The 18171-nt window shown below is 39.1% G+C and overlaps 1 long non-coding RNA gene across 1 annotated transcript; it reads right to left on the reverse strand.

The window, feature by feature from the left end:
* Window positions 1-16135: 16135 nt before the first annotated feature.
* Window positions 16136-17874, reverse strand: LOC114459412 (uncharacterized). The gene is made up of 3 exons (XR_003673338.1): window positions 17848-17874; window positions 16324-16388; window positions 16136-16238 (listed from the first exon to the last, which is right to left on the reverse strand). It is a non-coding gene; the product is annotated as an uncharacterized LOC114459412 (long non-coding RNA).
* Window positions 17875-18171: the final 297 nt, after the last annotated feature.

An 18171-nucleotide genomic window follows, 5' to 3' on the forward strand; every position in this document is an offset into this window, starting at 1 on the left:
ACAATAACACAATCTTGCACTTACTGGGGAAGTGAACATAGGAATAAACAATAAAGAAAAAAGAGGAAATACAGGCAGAACTGAAAAAGGCAGTATGGGCTATGGGAGGAAATGGGAAGTTTAGGAGAAAACGCAGTGAAAATGTGAAACGACAACAAATTCCATTAGATGGAGCACTTGTACATTGATCGTGTTTGAAACACATTCAAATACACCACCTACACAATAAAGAAGAGGGTATGTGTGGTGTTTAAATCAGAAAGGGTGTTAATCTTAAAAGAAGCATAAGAATGCCTATACAAGTATAGAGTGCTGTGTTATCTGTTCCACCTGTAGGGGCAAAAAAAGCTGTATTGGGAGTTGTGCAGCCGTTTATAGAGGAAGAATGCTGCAGCCTGTGTGTGGTGTTGTCTGAATAAAAAGATACAGAATCATCATCAGACGAGGATGGGATTTATCTTTTACGGATGAAAAGAGTTTTATATTGGAAGTAAAACTCCGTTGAGAAGGGAGAAAGCATGTTGGTTATGGCGGCATTAGGGAAAAGTGAGGATTTTCACTTCGATGAAAGCGAAGAAGGATTTGAAGCTTATTTAGAAAAGTTGGAGCAGTTCTTTGTTGGAAAACGGGCTGATGTTTGGTGGTGAAAAGTCAAAGGCAGTATTCCTGACATTTGTGGGCAGATGGAACCACAATCTGCTTATGGACTTGTGTGCGCCATTTTAATTGTCAGAGAAAAAAACTGTTGGAGTTAATTGATTTGTTTCATGCACATTTTGTGCCGAAGACAAACTTCATTGCAGAAAGATACAAGTTTAACTCCAGGAACCAGCAAGAAGGTGAGTTCTTAAGTGAGTACATGGCTAGTTTATGGAAGCTGGCATCCACATGCAAATTTGGGACATTTTTAGACGATGCTCTCAGAGATAGATTTGTATGTGGGGTTCAAAGTGCAGAACTGCGTGACCACATGTTGAATGACGCCCACACAAAAGCTTTAACACTGGCAGCAGCGTATGATATGGGACTGGCACATGAAGTGAATAAACAAAATACACAACAGTTGGCACAAAAGTCGTTCAGGAGTAACGCCATTACTTTGGCAGCCACGCCGAAGAAAAACGCAGACAGGAAACCTTGTTATCGATGTGCTGAAAAAGGGCACAAACCAGATGAATGTCGTATAAAAAGACGCGGAATGCCACGCCTGTAAGAAAAGAGGGCACATTGCCAAGGCCTGCCGTTCCCGACCTGAAGGAAGAAACGATAGACAGACCAAATGGACCAAGCACCTGGACGCTTCCGCTCAAGGGAGGGACCATGATTGGAGTAAAGTACCTGCAACGCCGGTGGAGGAGCACACCTCTAATGAGGATCCACAGAAGGAGGTCGACTCACCGCCCACAGAGCCTGCAACTCGGGCCGTGCGGCCAAAATGCCAGAACGCAGGGACAGCAAAGACTCACTCAACACCAGCACCGGGCTGTGTTACAGAGTACCGGACAGGTAATATCAGAGATGTTCAACTGTTTTCATTAGAGACTAGAGGTAAGGACTCCTGCTCTGAAAGTGATGTACAGATTGAAAAACCTTACTATTTATATGTGAGAATCAACGAGAAACGACTAAAAATGGAAGCAGACACAGGAGCTGCTGTGTCTGTAATCTCTGAGAAACTGTACAAACGTAGGTTTAAGAAGCTAAAACTAATGCCTACAAACTGTGTGTTGAAAACCTACAGCAAGCATTCACTTAGACTGAGAGGAAGCATTTCGGTAAATGTAAAGTGCAATGGAATCGGTCGAACACTTAATGTGTTAGTGGTGGAAGGAGATGGTCCAGCATTACTGGGAGAGACTGGATCAGGGGGCTGAAACTGGATTGGTCCTCTGTAAACAAAGTAGAACTTGAGAGTTTGGAGGAGTTAACTGAGAGATACCAGGTGTGTTTCAGCCAAGCTTCGGAAAGGTGACAGGTTTCAAAGCTAAGCTCCATGTGGTATCAGGGACCATTCCTAAGTTTTGCAAACCTCGCTCAGTGCCTTATGCACTTCTGGAGGCCGTAGAAGCTCAGCTAAACAAAATGGAAGCTGATGGAGTGATTACACCTGTTAACTATAGTGAATGGGCTGCACCTACTGTAAACATTCCAAAGTTAGATGGATCTGTGGGGACTATAAAGTATCCATTAACCCATGGTTCGAGGTAGATCAGTACCCAATTCCAAAACCACAGGATCTTTTCACAAAACTAGCTGGAGGTGTGAAATTCACTAAACTTGATCTCTCACAAGCTTATCAACAAGTGGAGCTAGAGGAGAGCTCTCAACACTACTTGACCATAAACACACACAAGGGACTGTATAAAGTAAACAGACTTCCTTACGGTGTAGCAAGTGCACCTGCAATATTTCAAAAACTTATGGATCAAGTCCTTCAGGGCCTCGATGGTGTTACTTAGATGACGTTTTATTCACAGGGCTAGATAGAGAAAAACAGCTTAACAACTACAACCTTCGGGTTAAGAAAGAAAAAAGTTATTTCTTTCAGCACAATGTGTCTTATTTGGGGCATGTCATTGGGATACATATGTATGTGTATATACGTATATATGCACATGTGTGTATCCATAAAATGAAGAGTCCGTCCTTAAGACTGCTCTACTGTAAAGTGTCTTGAGATACCATTGGTTATGATTTGGCGCTATACAAATAAAGATTGATTGATTGATTGATTGATTGATGCAGAGAGAATACACCCCATGCAAGCTAAATGTGAGGCTCTTGCTAAAGCAGCCGTTCCTACTAATACTACTCAACTGAAGTCTTTTCTATCTCTGTTGAGTTACTACGTGAAGTTCATTCCTAATCTCTCAACCCTGCTGCCTCCTATGACAGGGTTATTGTAGAAATATGTTAAGTGGGAGTGGTCAGAGTCACGCCAGAAATCTTTTGAGGATGCTAAGAAGCAACTACTTTCTAACAATGTTCTTGTACATTACAACCCAGACCTACCGCTCATACTAACTTGCGATGCTTCACCAGTGTGGGGGTAGGTGCTGTTATATCACACAAAATGCTTGACGGTAATGAGAAACCTTTAGCCTTTGCTTCTAGGATGCTGACAAAAGCAGAAAAGAACTATTCTCAGATAGAAAAAGAAGCATTAGGTTTAGTTATTGGAGTGATGAAGTTTCACGAGTATTTGTTTGGTCTTAAGTTTACTTTGATAACAGACCACAAACCATTACTGAAAAGGACGTTTGACCTCACATTAGAAGATGACTGTGTTCTCTGGGGATTCCGGGTGGTCGTTCCGGACAAATCGGAGTTACATGACAGCCATTGGGGTATGGTAAAAATGAAATCTTTCTCCAAAAGTTTGTTTTGGTGGTCAACACTTGATGAGGACAATAAAAGTGAGGTGAATGTATGTGATATCTGTAAACAGCAACATAGCATGCCTGCTACAGCACATGTACATACATGGAAATGGGCTCCAGGTCCATGGGAGAGAATACACCTGGATTTTGCAGAGGTGAAAAAGGAAATGTTTCTAGTTGTTATGGATGCATATGATCACTGGCCACATGCAGACTACCACAGCTAACAAAACCACTGAGGTTTGAGAAACCTTTTTGCCTCCTATGGGTTACCAAAACAGGTTGTAACGGATAATGGTCTTCAGTTTACTTCAGGGAAATTTGAATCATTTCTTGAGCTAAATGCAGTCAAACACATTAAAGCTCCAGCTTATCACCCCGCCTCAAATGGTTTGGCAGAATGCCTGGTCCAAAACTTCAAAAAGTCTTTGGCAAAAAACAGGGCGATTGGTGGCATGTCATTGCAGCATTGTGTTGCTCACTTCTTGTTTAGTTACAGGAACATACATTGAACCACCAAGAAAACACCAGCAGAGCTTTTTCTGAAACGAAAGGGTCCGTACTAGGTTGTCCTTAGTGAAACCAGAAGGTCATCAGTTTTTCCAGTAGTGGGGATTTCCCAGCAGTCAGACAGTGGGAGGAAACTCAGGTCTTTCTCTGTGGGTCAAGCTGTGCTTGTAAAAAAACTACAGGGGAGGAGATTAGTGGCTGGATGGTGTGATAACAGATGTTTAGGGTCCTGTTACATATTTAGTAAATGTACAAGGTGCATGTGTAAAAAGACATGTGAATCAAATGCTGGATGCAAAGAGAAAGGACATTACTGCTGAACAGACTATCACAGACACTGAAGGGGACTGGGAAACGTCTCCAGATGATGTTGCTGAGGAAACTGACATTGTTTCTGTTGTCACTTAAGAATGCTCAGAGCTTTGAAGAACCTGACTGTAATGTCTGTTTTCTAGCTTACTAGACATAAAAGATGAGACGAGAGGAGTGGTGACTTTTTGTGTTATTTACTTCTTTACTCCCAAGTCAAGACCGACAAAACATGGCTTCCAGGCATCCCAGAATGCCTTGCGCGAGTGTCCCATAAAGTGACAGTACCAAACTGCATTTATACATTACATCTCCCCTTCTTAAAGATACATCTCAAACTTATAATTGCAAAATTAACTCAGTTTGCAACACCTCTGATTTCAACATCAGGATAACATTCAAAACATTTGATTAGTCAAAACATACTGTATGTACTACTAGGTAATACTGTAAAATGGCAACCATTCATCTTTAAATTCACCAACCACACATCTATATCCTACCAAGTCAGTATAAAATCTACCATCCAACGCTAAAAAAATACAAGTTGAGGTTTTGTTTTGGCTTGATAATATGTGGATTATTTATGCAAGAAGTGCCGACAGGCCACATGTAGACAACATTTGGGGGAAATGTAGGTTTTATACAGTGACCAATAACCAAACGCAGGATACAGCAAGTCCTACAAGATACAGGATTACAGAAAGAAACAGTACCTGATGTAAACCATTTACACCTTATGCACATCCACAAGCATGGTTCTGTAAAACAATAAAATAAAAAATCAGTTCATTTGCCTTCATGGCTTTTTTCTATATACATACAGTATATAAAAAATATATTCATTCTTGGTGAATTTTCTTATTTTTTATTTTGCAAACAAACAGTATACAACAGTATACAAGGACATACAAATACACAAAAAGAGTTCCAGGGGGTTCACATACAATCAAACATTTTAGAAACTGATGTAAATGGTTTTCTGAGCCTTTTTATTTTTGCATTTCTTAATGAGATTTATATCATTTATTGATGTAGATGTAACTTGCAGATGTAATATTTTGCCCAAATAATCAAGAGGTTTATTAAAAAGCAAGGATTTTCTTTAGAATATTAAACAATAAAAACACAAGACAATATCCTTCTATTTCAGTGGAAAGTCTTTGTAAAGATGGACAATGAATAAATTGACTGAAGTCTTTCTATAAAGTCCTTGAGTGTGAGCAGGACCAGAAGTGGTGTTGCACTGTTTCTGGGTGGGTTCCACAAAAACAACAAATCACATCAATGTCTCTTTTAAACTTAGAAATTAAAGCTCCAAAGGAGTAGGCTGAGGCAAGAAAGCTTATAGGCACCTAAATCATAAACAATTATTATTACAAACATACAATAGCAACATCAACAAGAGAAAAGATCTAAGAGAAGCATTTTAGTACATTTTGACATCACAGAATTATTGCTAACTACACACATTGATACATACATTATATTTGTGTTTATGATATAGCATTTGTATTAATTCCAATGATTACGGGTTACCTACAGTTAATATTTGGAATTAATACAAATGCTAAATCATAAACACCTAAACGCAAAGTTACCACAACTAGCGCTCACTTCAGGTGATACTTTCTCTGGTGGCATCAACGAGTAACTACAGCTCCAGAAATAACGTCTAAAATCACCACAAGCATCCATTTAAATGTGTCTTTTCTCACATAAAATAACTTGTAAGTATGTACAGTATGTATGTGTCTGTCTGTCTGTATACTGTATATACAGTATCTATATATCTTGTGCTTTAGCTCTCAGAGCCTCTAAGCTCTGGAACTCAAACTCACTATACTAGATTGTAAATCCTTGCTTAAAAATTAACTCTGAATGTATTTATTTATTCATTTTTATATATTCTACCAATGTTTTTTGATGTGCATTTTATTGAACATTTTTTACTCTCTCTATGTTTTAAATCTTGTTTTGTCTTTGCACTCTGTAAAGCACCTTGTAACCTTATAAGTGCTATATATATATTTATCTAATTATTTATGGCTATATCTATCTATCTATCATCTAATAAATTATCTATCAAATTATTTATATATCTATTTAATTGTCTATCTAATTATTTATATCTATCTAGCCATCTATCTTCCTTCCTTCCTTCCTTGGGCTTTTATTTTGACGCTTTTACTTTTACTTCCTGGTCACGTGACGGTCCTTATTCATGTCTTAAACAATTACGGTAAAACAAGAAAAGGAAACGAACAGAAACTAATTTCGAACTTTATTTTGAAATCCGTTTTTTTTTGTTTTTGGTTTCCTTTAACCCAAACGAAAAACAGAAAAAATATCCTTCATTCAGATTGTATCAACCAACAACATAACATATCTTACTGGATCATTTTGATTTTGGTTCTGTGTAGATGTGTTTACCCAGAGGGAGGGGCCGTGGGGTCCTCTGGGGTAATGGTGAAACTGTTTGGGTTGGATGGACTGACCAAATACTTATTTTACTGAGGGATTTAACAATGAATTCATTAAAATCAATCAATCAATGTGATTTTCTGGATTTTTTTACTCATTTTGTCTCTCATAGTTGAGGTATACCTATGATAAAAACAGACCTCTCTCATCTTTTTAAGTGGGAGAACTTGCACAATTGGTGGCTGACTAAATACTTTTTTGCACCACTGTATAGGGTCTTCTCCTCGCCCTTCTCTCTCTGCTCTGTTTCAGGTTTCGTGAAGCTGATCAATCAATCAATCAATCAATCTTTTATTTGTATAGCGCCAAATCATGACCAATGGTATCTCAAGACACTTTACAGTAGAGCAGTCTTAAGGATGGACTCTTCATTTTATGGATACACACATATGCATATATACGTATATACACATACATATGTATCCCACACCCAACATGAATTCATCATGGCGGCAAGGAAAACCTTCTGTTAAGCAGCAGGAACCTTGTGTGGATCCCATTCCTATGATGAACAGCCATCCACGTTATGCTGTGTTGGGTGTGTGCAGAGGAAAGGGTGGAGACAGAGTTGTTGAGACTCTGTAACTCCACACTGAGGATCCCACGGACCTGCAAGACAAAAGCCAGAAGGAGTACAGGAGCAAACACACAAGGGAAGAAGCAGACATAGAGGGAGTGTTTGAGAGAGGAATGGGATGATGATGGCAGTTCCTGATCTGTGGTTCACGGCTCAACTAGTCTGGGACACTCTGATGGTCTATCTCTCTACTCTGTTCTGCTGGACCTTCTGTCCACTAACCTGTTCTTGTTCATCATCTGACCTCCAAAATGAAGTAGTCAAAAATTCCCATTTCAGTTTAAACTGCTTTCTTAAATGTTCTAAGAATTATAATTTCGGTGCATCACTAATATTTATATATATTTACTTCCTTTAGCCTTTATACAGGTTTTGTCTGAGAGACCTACATAATGTAGCAAGTATTTGTGTTTGATTAGATTGTTATTCCATTTTGGGCTGTCGTCAGGGATTAGATTATTAATGTGATTTTTTTTATTCATCATCATCATCCTTTATTTCAGACTCAGTAGTTTAAAAATCATGGTAGTGTGAAATTAACTGATGCAAAAATAATTGTAAAATTGCACTTATTTCTCTAAAAAAATTAATACCTAGATCAAAATTAATGTGTATATATATATATATATATATATATATATATATATATATCAACATTTTACCCAAAATGCTCCATAGGCGAATGGTTGGTTATAATTACCTATATGGGCACTTTTTGCATACATAACATAATCCACATAATATTGAGCAAAACAAAAACCCCACTTGTAAACTTTTTTGTAGTTACAGTATGTAGGTAGTTTTAATGCTGATGTTACTTATAAATGGAAGAAAGTTTGCAGTGGGATATTTTTTAACAGAAGCTGCTGCTATGACCTTAATGTTTAGTCTGAACATCAAGCTCAATACATGAGTTACCCTGTGATTATTACCCTGCATAAGATACCCTCACTCCCACTACACAACATAGAGCAGTACATTATTGTTATCACAGTAATGAAAATGTATTCATTTTACAGCAAAATAATGGGAGGTAAACAAATTGCTGGAGACACTGCTGCCAGTAATTTACATGATCATTTCTAAACAGGGTGCCTCTCAAAGTACTTGGAAGGATCAGATTTTGAGCAGAAAACGTTCTTATATTCTGATGGATTGTTGTGGTGTGGAATTACATTCTCTGGTCTCCAAACTTACTCAAGAGTAATCTGTATTCAGTGAAGATGTTTGTTGTATTCATCTCAATAGGGACTTCACAGAACATATTAACTCACAAATCAAGACTTTACATAGTGGCCTCATAAGAGTGTTTTGTTCATGTTTAGACATTAAGATCCACCATCTCAAATACCTGAAGTACAGAATCAAACAACAATATTTATAGTAGCCTTTTGACTCAATATGATTTCTTATTGGCTTCAAAATCATGAAAGTTTCACTGGTAGTTTTGTGCCAAAATAATTTTTCAGCAGCTATATTCATTACAAAACCTTTTCCTGAATTATTTTTAGAAAACCCACTTTTCTTCTTTATAGATATATTTTTTAAAAAACAACAACAAAAAACCTTATCGCTAAAATATCTGTTGACACATATTGATCAATGATTTTCTATTGACTAAATAATTAGACTTCTAATACCTTTTTGTGTTGTGTGTGTTTGAGTTGGAAAACAAGCTCTTTTCCCACTGATATCAAATATTTTATTATACATTTATATATATATATAAACTATAGATAGAGACATACAAATTTGAAACTGTATGAAAGCACTTTAAATATAAGAAATCTACAATCTTGGGAATGAGGAATGCTGTACACTCTGCAACACCCCTAACGCAAACCTCTAGCACCTCTTGTCAGGCTGTAAGATCGCTCTCTCTCAGGTGGTGCCACAATCATCCTTAGGAAGCTAGCAGAGGTGCTGGAGGGCCGCCAACAGGGCCACAAAGGGGGACCACCAGCAGAGAACCCTAGCCTCATCACTTTTGTCATGGAAGGACGTAGGGAGAAGAAACATCAGGCCAAAAGAAATATCTAGGCCATTTTCCCCTGACCAAGAGTAGAACATGTGAGTAGACCTCGACAGGCAGCTCCGATTCCCGGTCAATATCACTGATTTAAAACCGACATAGTGGCCTGGTCCAGTAAGGCAAAATCTGTGCTCCTCATTGAGCTCACGATACCAGTGGAGGTGGGGATCAAGACTGCCTATGAGTGCAAGAAGGCCAAGTACTCAGAGCTGGCTGCTGAGTGCTGGATGGCTGGCAGGAAGACTACCATCTATCCAGTGGAAGTTGAATGCCGAGGCTATGTGAGGCTATCAACCACACGCCTTGTGAAGGACGCAGGAGTGACCGGAGGGAACCTAAAGAAGGCAACCAAAGAGCTGGCAGAAGAGCTTTTAGCACTGGCTGAGGAGGAAGGACAACAGCCGCAGGGAGGAACACCTATCAGCTGTGGCAGGAAGACGTCTTGTCACTGCTTCACCACCAGGAGACGTTCCAGGAATGAAGCAGCAAAATGTTGATGATCGGGGGTTCCTGGCTGATGGCCCTGCTGCTGACACGTGGGCACTGGAGGAGGTGCGACCGGCAGCAATGCCTAGCAGGAGATCCTACTGAATTTCTGGAAACCCAGTGACTACTGTGAACAGAGCAGTTGGAGTCCAAGGAAAACAGCCAGGAAAGACCATGTCGGGAGTGGGTAGTGATTATCCTACCCACTAGTATCTCACACTTTCACACCAATTGCAGAGCTACTGATATGTGCGCATACGCAGTGTTCAAACAGGTGTGTGGCAAAAATGTAAGAAGCCATATGATTGGCTGAAAGCAAACACACCTGATTGGCTGATGAATCTGTCAGTTTTATCAACCAATAGTGACGTTCGTTGACCAGGGTAGTCTGGACGTTAGGGTAGTCTCAGAATTCACTACACACATTTCTTTCACAAATACACAGATGTTTCACAGCACAGAAGCAGCTTGTAAATGCACATTAAGCAATTTGCATTATCTGTGGATTTATATTAAAAGTGTGCTTCAAAATAATATTTGTGAAGTAGAGCATGTGCATTTGTGAATCTGAACTACAACTGTGAAACAAAGCATGTGCATTTGTGAAAAACCCTGCAAGAGTTCATTCATTATGATACTGTTCTGATTCCATGAGAGTGGAATGTAAAGATTTTTGCACCCTAAACAGGAAACACGTCATCACCAATCAGACACAGATGAACAAAACAACTTTACACATTATCATTATTATCTATATATTTTTTCTGATTATCTAAATACAAATATACATTTGTTTCGTAGTATTTTTAATTCGGTATTATTTTTATTTCTCACTCAAACAAACATGGTAAGTGGTGGGGCGGCGCCCTAGCGCCCTCTATTGGCCAGCCACCACTGCCTAGCAGCCTGTATAATGTGCTACACTTATGGAAGTTATTAAGAGTTTGTAGAGCTAAGTAGATGACAATTAATTATAGCAGCTTTCATTTGTATGCCAAAAAATAAGTAATGGTTTAACCCAACCATCATTGATAGTCATAGCGCCACCTACTGGTAAAAGGAAATCATTGGCATATTTATACAGAACATTGCAGGAAAGTTTGGGATATAATCCTTAAAAATGGTCGGCTACGTCTCAACACTAACATTTCTGCCACACCCCGACATGCAACAAACCTCAACGTGCGCCACGTCCCGACTTGCGAGGGGTGCGTTCATTGCTGCTTGCAGCTTTAATTATAATTGTGATTTGAAAAATCTCTTTCCCACATTTTATCATTAAAAAAAAAATTGAAATCGAGAGGGGTATACTTACACAAAAAAGGCTCAGATACCACCATCAAAAATATTAAAACCTATATTTTCATTGATTAGGAAGCCTAACAAGGTAACCAAGAGATAGGAATGAAATTAGATGATAGATATTTGTTTTTAGTGTATTTTACAGCTGATTTAGGACCCGTTATCATAAAAGATGCTAACAGAAAGCTAACTTGGTTAACAGGTTAACTTTTATTCGGTTATTCATTTCAGTCTCAGTAATCATGATCAATTGTAACTGAAATTTAGTAATTGAGAACGCAATTGTAATTGACTTTCTGAGAATAAAAAATGATTGTAATTTAATTGTAAGTGGAAAAAATGCTGGTCATTATAATTGTAATTGAACATGGGTAACTGAAAACATAATTGTAACTGAAAAATGTAATTGACCCCAACCCTGAAGTAAGGTCTGACTTTGATTAGAATCCTGCTAACAAACGAACAAATAAATGTCGGTGAAAATATTGCCTCCTTGGTAACAATCAAATGTGATATACACTAATATGATTTCCTACAATCGGAAGTTAAATCTTTATAGATTAGAGTGGGAACAGTACACACACACACACACACATATATATATATATATATACATAATACAGCCTTAGATTTCTGTTCACTATATGAAACAACAAACACCAAACACATTGTCATACGCTTTTAATTTGGTTGTGTAGTGATTTCACATGGGAGGTCTGGACTTGTAGGTAAGGCTGAGATGAGGTTGCAACATCTTGAGTAAGTCCTTCAAAAGAGGGCAGAGCTGATAGGAACATCCTGGAGCCACGAAGACCACAAGTGTAAGAAAAATGATCAACACACTCATTAGAAAAAAAATCCAGCTCCAATCAGAAGATTCCTCCTTCTTCTCATTTGCACAGCTTTGACCATCGCTGAGGAAAGCATTGAAAACATTGAAATATGGTTTAAAAAAAGTGAAACATTAAAGTAAAAGACTGGATGTAAGAGTAAAAGCTGAGGTACCGTTGGTAGTGCTGATGTACAACTGTAGGATCTGTCTGATCCTCAGGTTCAGTTTCCTCCTGCAGACACACAAAGCATGACAGGTCAAATATAGCTTATATACACTGATACAGCAGCTTTACAAGGTTTCAACAGCATCCAAACAGATCTTACCTATTCTATATTTTTGATTGGTCTAAAACTGAATACTAAAACTTTGTTACTAATTTGTGTAGGAAATGTTCTTGGAGACATTTATATTAACTTTAGTAGGGTTGCACATCTCCCTGTGATAAACAATTTAATATGCATCTCAATACACAGTTTACGATTTGATTAAAAAACGATATCCTTTTATCACTGAACGATTCGATACGAATCGATTCGATACAGTGTAGGAACTATAATGATTTGTTTCTATGATAAATATTTGTTGTAGATATTTTATAAAACAATCAATATGTAAAAGACCACAATCCCAAGCATTGTGGCTTTATGGCATTGGCACAACAAAAACAGAACAACAAAATCACATGTCATCTGAACAAGATGTTGGTAGAATTTCCAGTGGGAAAGATACTTAAGTTCATGGCGTAGCTGGGCTGCGTAAATCACTCAGGGCAGTGTGCTAAATGGGGCGGGGAGTGTTACCAGGGCTCCTCCTGCCAGACCCTACTGCGCAGACACTGGGTCAAATTATGTCAAATTTGCAAGATGAAGCCACCATTTAGCGCTGTATTTTGGCTTCAAGAACGTTGAGTGGGAACAGCTTGCAGTGCACGCCCTCGATACCCAATCCATGACTCTACAATCTATTCATCTTGGAATTCATGGCTATTTCCTATTGACTGAGGAGGCTGCTACCAATGGAGCCGTATCTCTCACTTGTTGAATTGGATATCCGATCGCATCGGTTATCCTTCACAACCTTACCTTTTAGCCTTAAACACATGAATATCCCTCAATATGTGGGAATCGCCATTTTGGAGATTACAGCCAATCAGCTTCACACATCATGTTCATGTCTTATCAGAATTACTGTTCCTATCCTAGAGATCGCAGCCAGAGTTTATTGAGAGTAAACATGGTCAGTCTGGTGCTTGGTTATGTGTCATCTAGTTCCTGAGACGTTATGACGTTATTCCTATAAGACCAGGAACTTTACAGAGGGACGGATTTTGACGTTGCACTTACCCGGAAAATACAAATTGGACTCTGAAAAAGCCGGTTGGTGCAGCTTTTGGAAGCCATTATCAGATCTCACTACGGACCTACACATGTCCTCCAGATGAAAAGGGAGGACACTTTAAAGTGGGGGAGCCTGCGCTACCATGGCAACCACCGGAGTTTGGAGCATTTCCCCAGAAACCACTAGGTGACAGTTTGTCAAACATATCGAACCTCCACCAGCGTGAGTTCAAGTGCTTTTTATTACACAGCAGCTTCAAACTCAGCTGTCATTCCTACTAGGAGATGTTTCATATACTAGTCTTTCACTTGGACTGTGTATCATATTAACTCATTCATTGCCAGCCAACCCAATATTGCCAGGCGTTTTAGATTATTTTCACCGATCTTTCAAGACCCACAGAATATTTTGTCCTATGACAATCTGAAATCTGAAAACAGATTCTGAAATATTAGACTCTACTTTCATCGGAATATATTTTTTTTGTTTATAGCTTGTTTCGTTCTTCTGTAATCAGCAGTTGAATAAAGACAAGTTTCACACAAATCGCCAGTTTGTGACAAAAAGCTGAGAAAAACACTTTTTACATATGTAAACACTGGATTACAATAATCAAGCCTTGATGAGGCAAAAGCATGGACAATCATCTCCAGCTCAGCTCTGGATAACTTAAATCACTAAGTTCACAATTGTGAGATAGAAAGTAATAATTATGAGATACAATCTGAGCATTTGCAACAGGTTACCAACACTGACTTTTACTATTCTTAATTATTATATTATATTTATAATTTATTCAATACACATATTTTGGCTGTTTATTCAGTTCTTAGAATTCAACACATGGTACATAGTGTAGGTTTGAATTAATTATTATTTTAGAAATTATGACTTTACTAACTCGTATTTATGACTTGGCATAGTGATTTTTTTTTTTTTGTGGCGGAAACAGGCTTCTATTACATAACGTAGGCCTCATAGACAGAACAATCAAAGATCATTTGCATTTCTCTCCCTCACACACACACTTTACTCAACATTTTTTTCAGTGGCTGATAATAATAAATATTGAATTATTTAACGTTGTTCATATACTAGAAAGGTTAATGAGAGCCTTTTTTCCCATCTCTGCTGTGTATTATATCAACATTCACTGCAGCTATGATCTCTGTTTGCACCTGCCTGTGAGTCGTACTATTTTCTGGCGCAGAAAGTCACTACAAACAGTTCCAGGTTTTCTATGCATTGCATTGCGTCCACTGTATTAATTTATTTGCATTCCTCCCATTTTTTTGCTCCCCTTATGCGATCCGGTTACATTACATATTCATCAGAGGGAAATGCGCTAAATGGTTGTGGGCACATTGTGACGCGCTAAACATGCGCAGTCCTGATTCCCTGGGGTTTGTACCCTTATAGCGGAGTGATGTTTGCACATGTTTTATACCAGTAAACCTTTAGTGAATCCGCCCCTATGTCTTTATCAGATAAAAGATGATATTTCCAACAACTTTACACAGACTTACACTTTACACTATGGGCCTCGCTATCCTCAGAACATTCTTTGAAAATTCGATTAATTTATTAGATTGATGAATCAATTTATTTCCTATGAACCAACTACATCAATCTGTCATCGGCAAGTTGGCCTTCCGGAGGACATTCATCGATCTAAAATAGTTTTCAAAGGTAATCAATCAATTGTATCGATACAAGGAAATAACGCATTGGATGTAAGCATGGCCGACTTGGTTGTGTTTTTAAAGCGCTTCTAATATTAAAGGGTACCTGTAGTGAAAATGTATCTAACAAAAATTTGTTAAATGTATTACCAATAACAAAATATGTAGCACCTGACAGCACCCTAATAAACTGGTAACGGTATCATTTAGTCATAAGGAAATCAAAGGGAACAATCTGGTAGGGGTGCAGTTAGTGCATGACACCCACTCTTAATATCCCCTGTAAGCAGAGACGTAGTAGTGCTCTGAACAGGTACGTTTACAAGACTTTCTGTGAAGGAATTCTGTCTGAACATGTCTGATTCAGATGTAACTTTGGCTTCATGCCCATTAGCTTAGCCAACGTCTGGCTAACTCTGACTTAGTGTCATTATTGGCTTGGAAACACAAAGGAAATTATTCTGCTGGGTTTTCTCTTTTTGTTATAGCAACCACTGTTTTTAACTTTAAACTGTTCAAAACTTACCACCATCGGAACCGGAATTAACGAACGACCAAAATGGCGACTCTCCATAGTCTAATGCCGAAGGTATTAATCGTTCTAAAAAGTCCTTTTGATGTGTTTTTTTTTTTTTTTTATAAAAAGGTGCACATATTTTGTTTATTGGCAATGCAATAAAAGCGCCATGGAAAAACCTTTTTGCAATACACCATCACAGAACGTGACGTACCTGGTCACATGACCACTATCTCCGAGAAAATATGACATGGTACATGTGTTTTCAAACACAAACAAGGCAAATATTTTCAATTTGAATGTTAGAATGAGTTGTAATTACTAAGGAGTCATAGGTCACATCCGGCTTCCTCCTATCTGATCAAATATGTCATCCTTTCGCTGCTGCTCTACTAACTCAACCTGTTCCGGTAACACTGATACAACACAACACAGACTCAGCAGCCTCAGCATGATACATCAGTAATTATCAGAAATATTGGAAACAAATATCAACCTTATACTGTTTTCAGGTCAGTAGTGATATCGCGTTGTTTGGCCTGGTCCTTCAATTTTTCTTCCTGGAGCTTCTTATCTGAAACAATTTAAATGATTAATAATAAACATTTGTGATAATGGTTAGCTTATCTGTTTACACACATGACATAGCTTTTACATATCTACCTCTGCAGTGAGCTTCTGATTTTCTCCATCAGGGCAGCCGCTGTTGCCTGAATTTCCTGAGCAATGGACTGAGGGCTACTGAGCGCTCTTTCATTCTGAGCTTCTGGCTCATTAAGAGCTGCACTAAAAGCAGACATGCAGACAGTAGAGTTAATATACAGTGCTATAGATTAATGGGAAATAAGAAGATCAGATGAGCTATTATTACATAGATGTCCTCTCCAGTGCTTCCTCTAACTGCCTCTTCAGCTCCTGGTTTGTCAGTCGGAGATCCTTCAGCACAGAACCAATATCAGACAATAAAACACATCCAAACCATCTGAAATCTGCAGATGAACTTCTCATATAATGACATATCGTAGGCCTCACAGATAAATGAATAAAGAACAAAAAAAAAGTTAAAATTGCTGCTTAAAAGTTTGTTTTGATCTCCACCGTAAACATTCTCTTATTGATGTTGATGGAAAAGATTCACGCATTGCAGTGTGGAATGTGGAGTCCTGTAGACGGATGCATAGAAGTGTTTTTACTTCATTCTTACTGTGATTTCTTGTGTTTGCCCCACAAAATCTGCCTAAGTGACTTATCACAGTTCTGGTGTTGTTATGGACTGAAAGTAACTTCTATGCATCCGTCTACAAGACTCCAAAATAGAGCTGTAAATCTCATTTTGACAAAGGGTCAGGTTTGGATGTGATTGATTAGCACAAGAAAGACGCATAGATGGATGCGAGTCGGTGAATGGAAGGCTGGCCTCTGACACGTGAATAAATGATGTTAAAAAACGTATTAGTGATTTGACAGGCGGTGTGCTGTCACATATGCTTGTCATGTTTATTGTGTTTATTGCGCCCGAGACACTGGCAAAGGGCAAACGCCCATGCCTCGAACAGGTAGCCAGCGGGTGCCCCACCAGCGGGCCCAGAGACAGCAGAGACCGGACCCAGGCCAAAAGGAACCGGACAGAAGCAGCACCAGCAGCAGCCCGCCCAAGGACGACGGCCGCACCCCCAGCCGCCTGGGGCACCAAGTCACCCCACAGGCCCCGAGGCGCACCGGCCGAGCCCCCCAGATCACCCCCAACGACGCCGCCAGCGCAGATGAGCCCAGTTATTGTCAAAGTCTGGACCCTCCCCAAGGGCCCCAGCCAGACCATCATACCGGTATGCAGCGCACACAGCCCAGAGGCGGTAGAACCGCAGGGCACGGCCAAGCGGGACCACCCCACACCGCACCCGCTAGCATGCAAGGGCACTGCCAAAACCGCCCGCCCCGGAGGACCCCTGCCAAGATTTGCAGCCAGCAGGCCAAGCCCACCGGACCCCAAGGGCACCCCCTCAGATCAAATCGTTCTAAATCAATAAATATCGTCCTTGAATTATATCGGCAACAATGAATCGTGATTTGAATCAAATCGTTGCTAAAACAAATCGTTACAGTCCTATACAGTTTTTGTATATATCACGATTTGCGTATGCTCTGTGGGTCGCACAATGTCTCTTTTTTGCTTGTTTGTGCTGGTCTTGTTTCGCAAACTCAGCTCAATCCTTTTGAGGATGTAGCCCATATCTGTATCTGATAAAAGATGATAATTTCCAGCAACTTTAACAACTACTACCTAAAAATGAATAAATTGGGTCTATTCACAATGAATCCCACATCTTAAACCAAAACTGACATTGGCTGCTTAAAGTTTTTAACATTTAAATTACAAACATGCAGATATAATTACCTCAACGATGTTGGTGTACTCTCCAACTGTTTTCCTCAAATGGATTAACTGCAAAGTTCTCTATCACAAACAACGGCAAAGATATTCATTTTCTGAATGTTAAGATGAGTTGTAATTACTAAGGACTCATAGTTAGGTCACTTCCTGTGTTCCTACCTGATGAATGATCTCATCCTTTTGCTGCTGCTCTACTCACCACCCTGTTCAATGTAACACTGATGGAACAAACAGAATCAAACTCAGCCACAGCATGACACTTATCAGAAACATTGGAAAAAAATATCAACCTTAAATGTTTCCAGGTCAGTCGTGATGTCACGTATG

The sequence above is a fragment of the Gouania willdenowi genome, unplaced genomic scaffold (genome assembly GCF_900634775.1).
Source record: "Gouania willdenowi unplaced genomic scaffold, fGouWil2.1 scaffold_30_arrow_ctg1, whole genome shotgun sequence".
NCBI classification, from domain to species: domain Eukaryota; kingdom Metazoa; phylum Chordata; class Actinopteri; order Blenniiformes; family Gobiesocidae; genus Gouania; species Gouania willdenowi.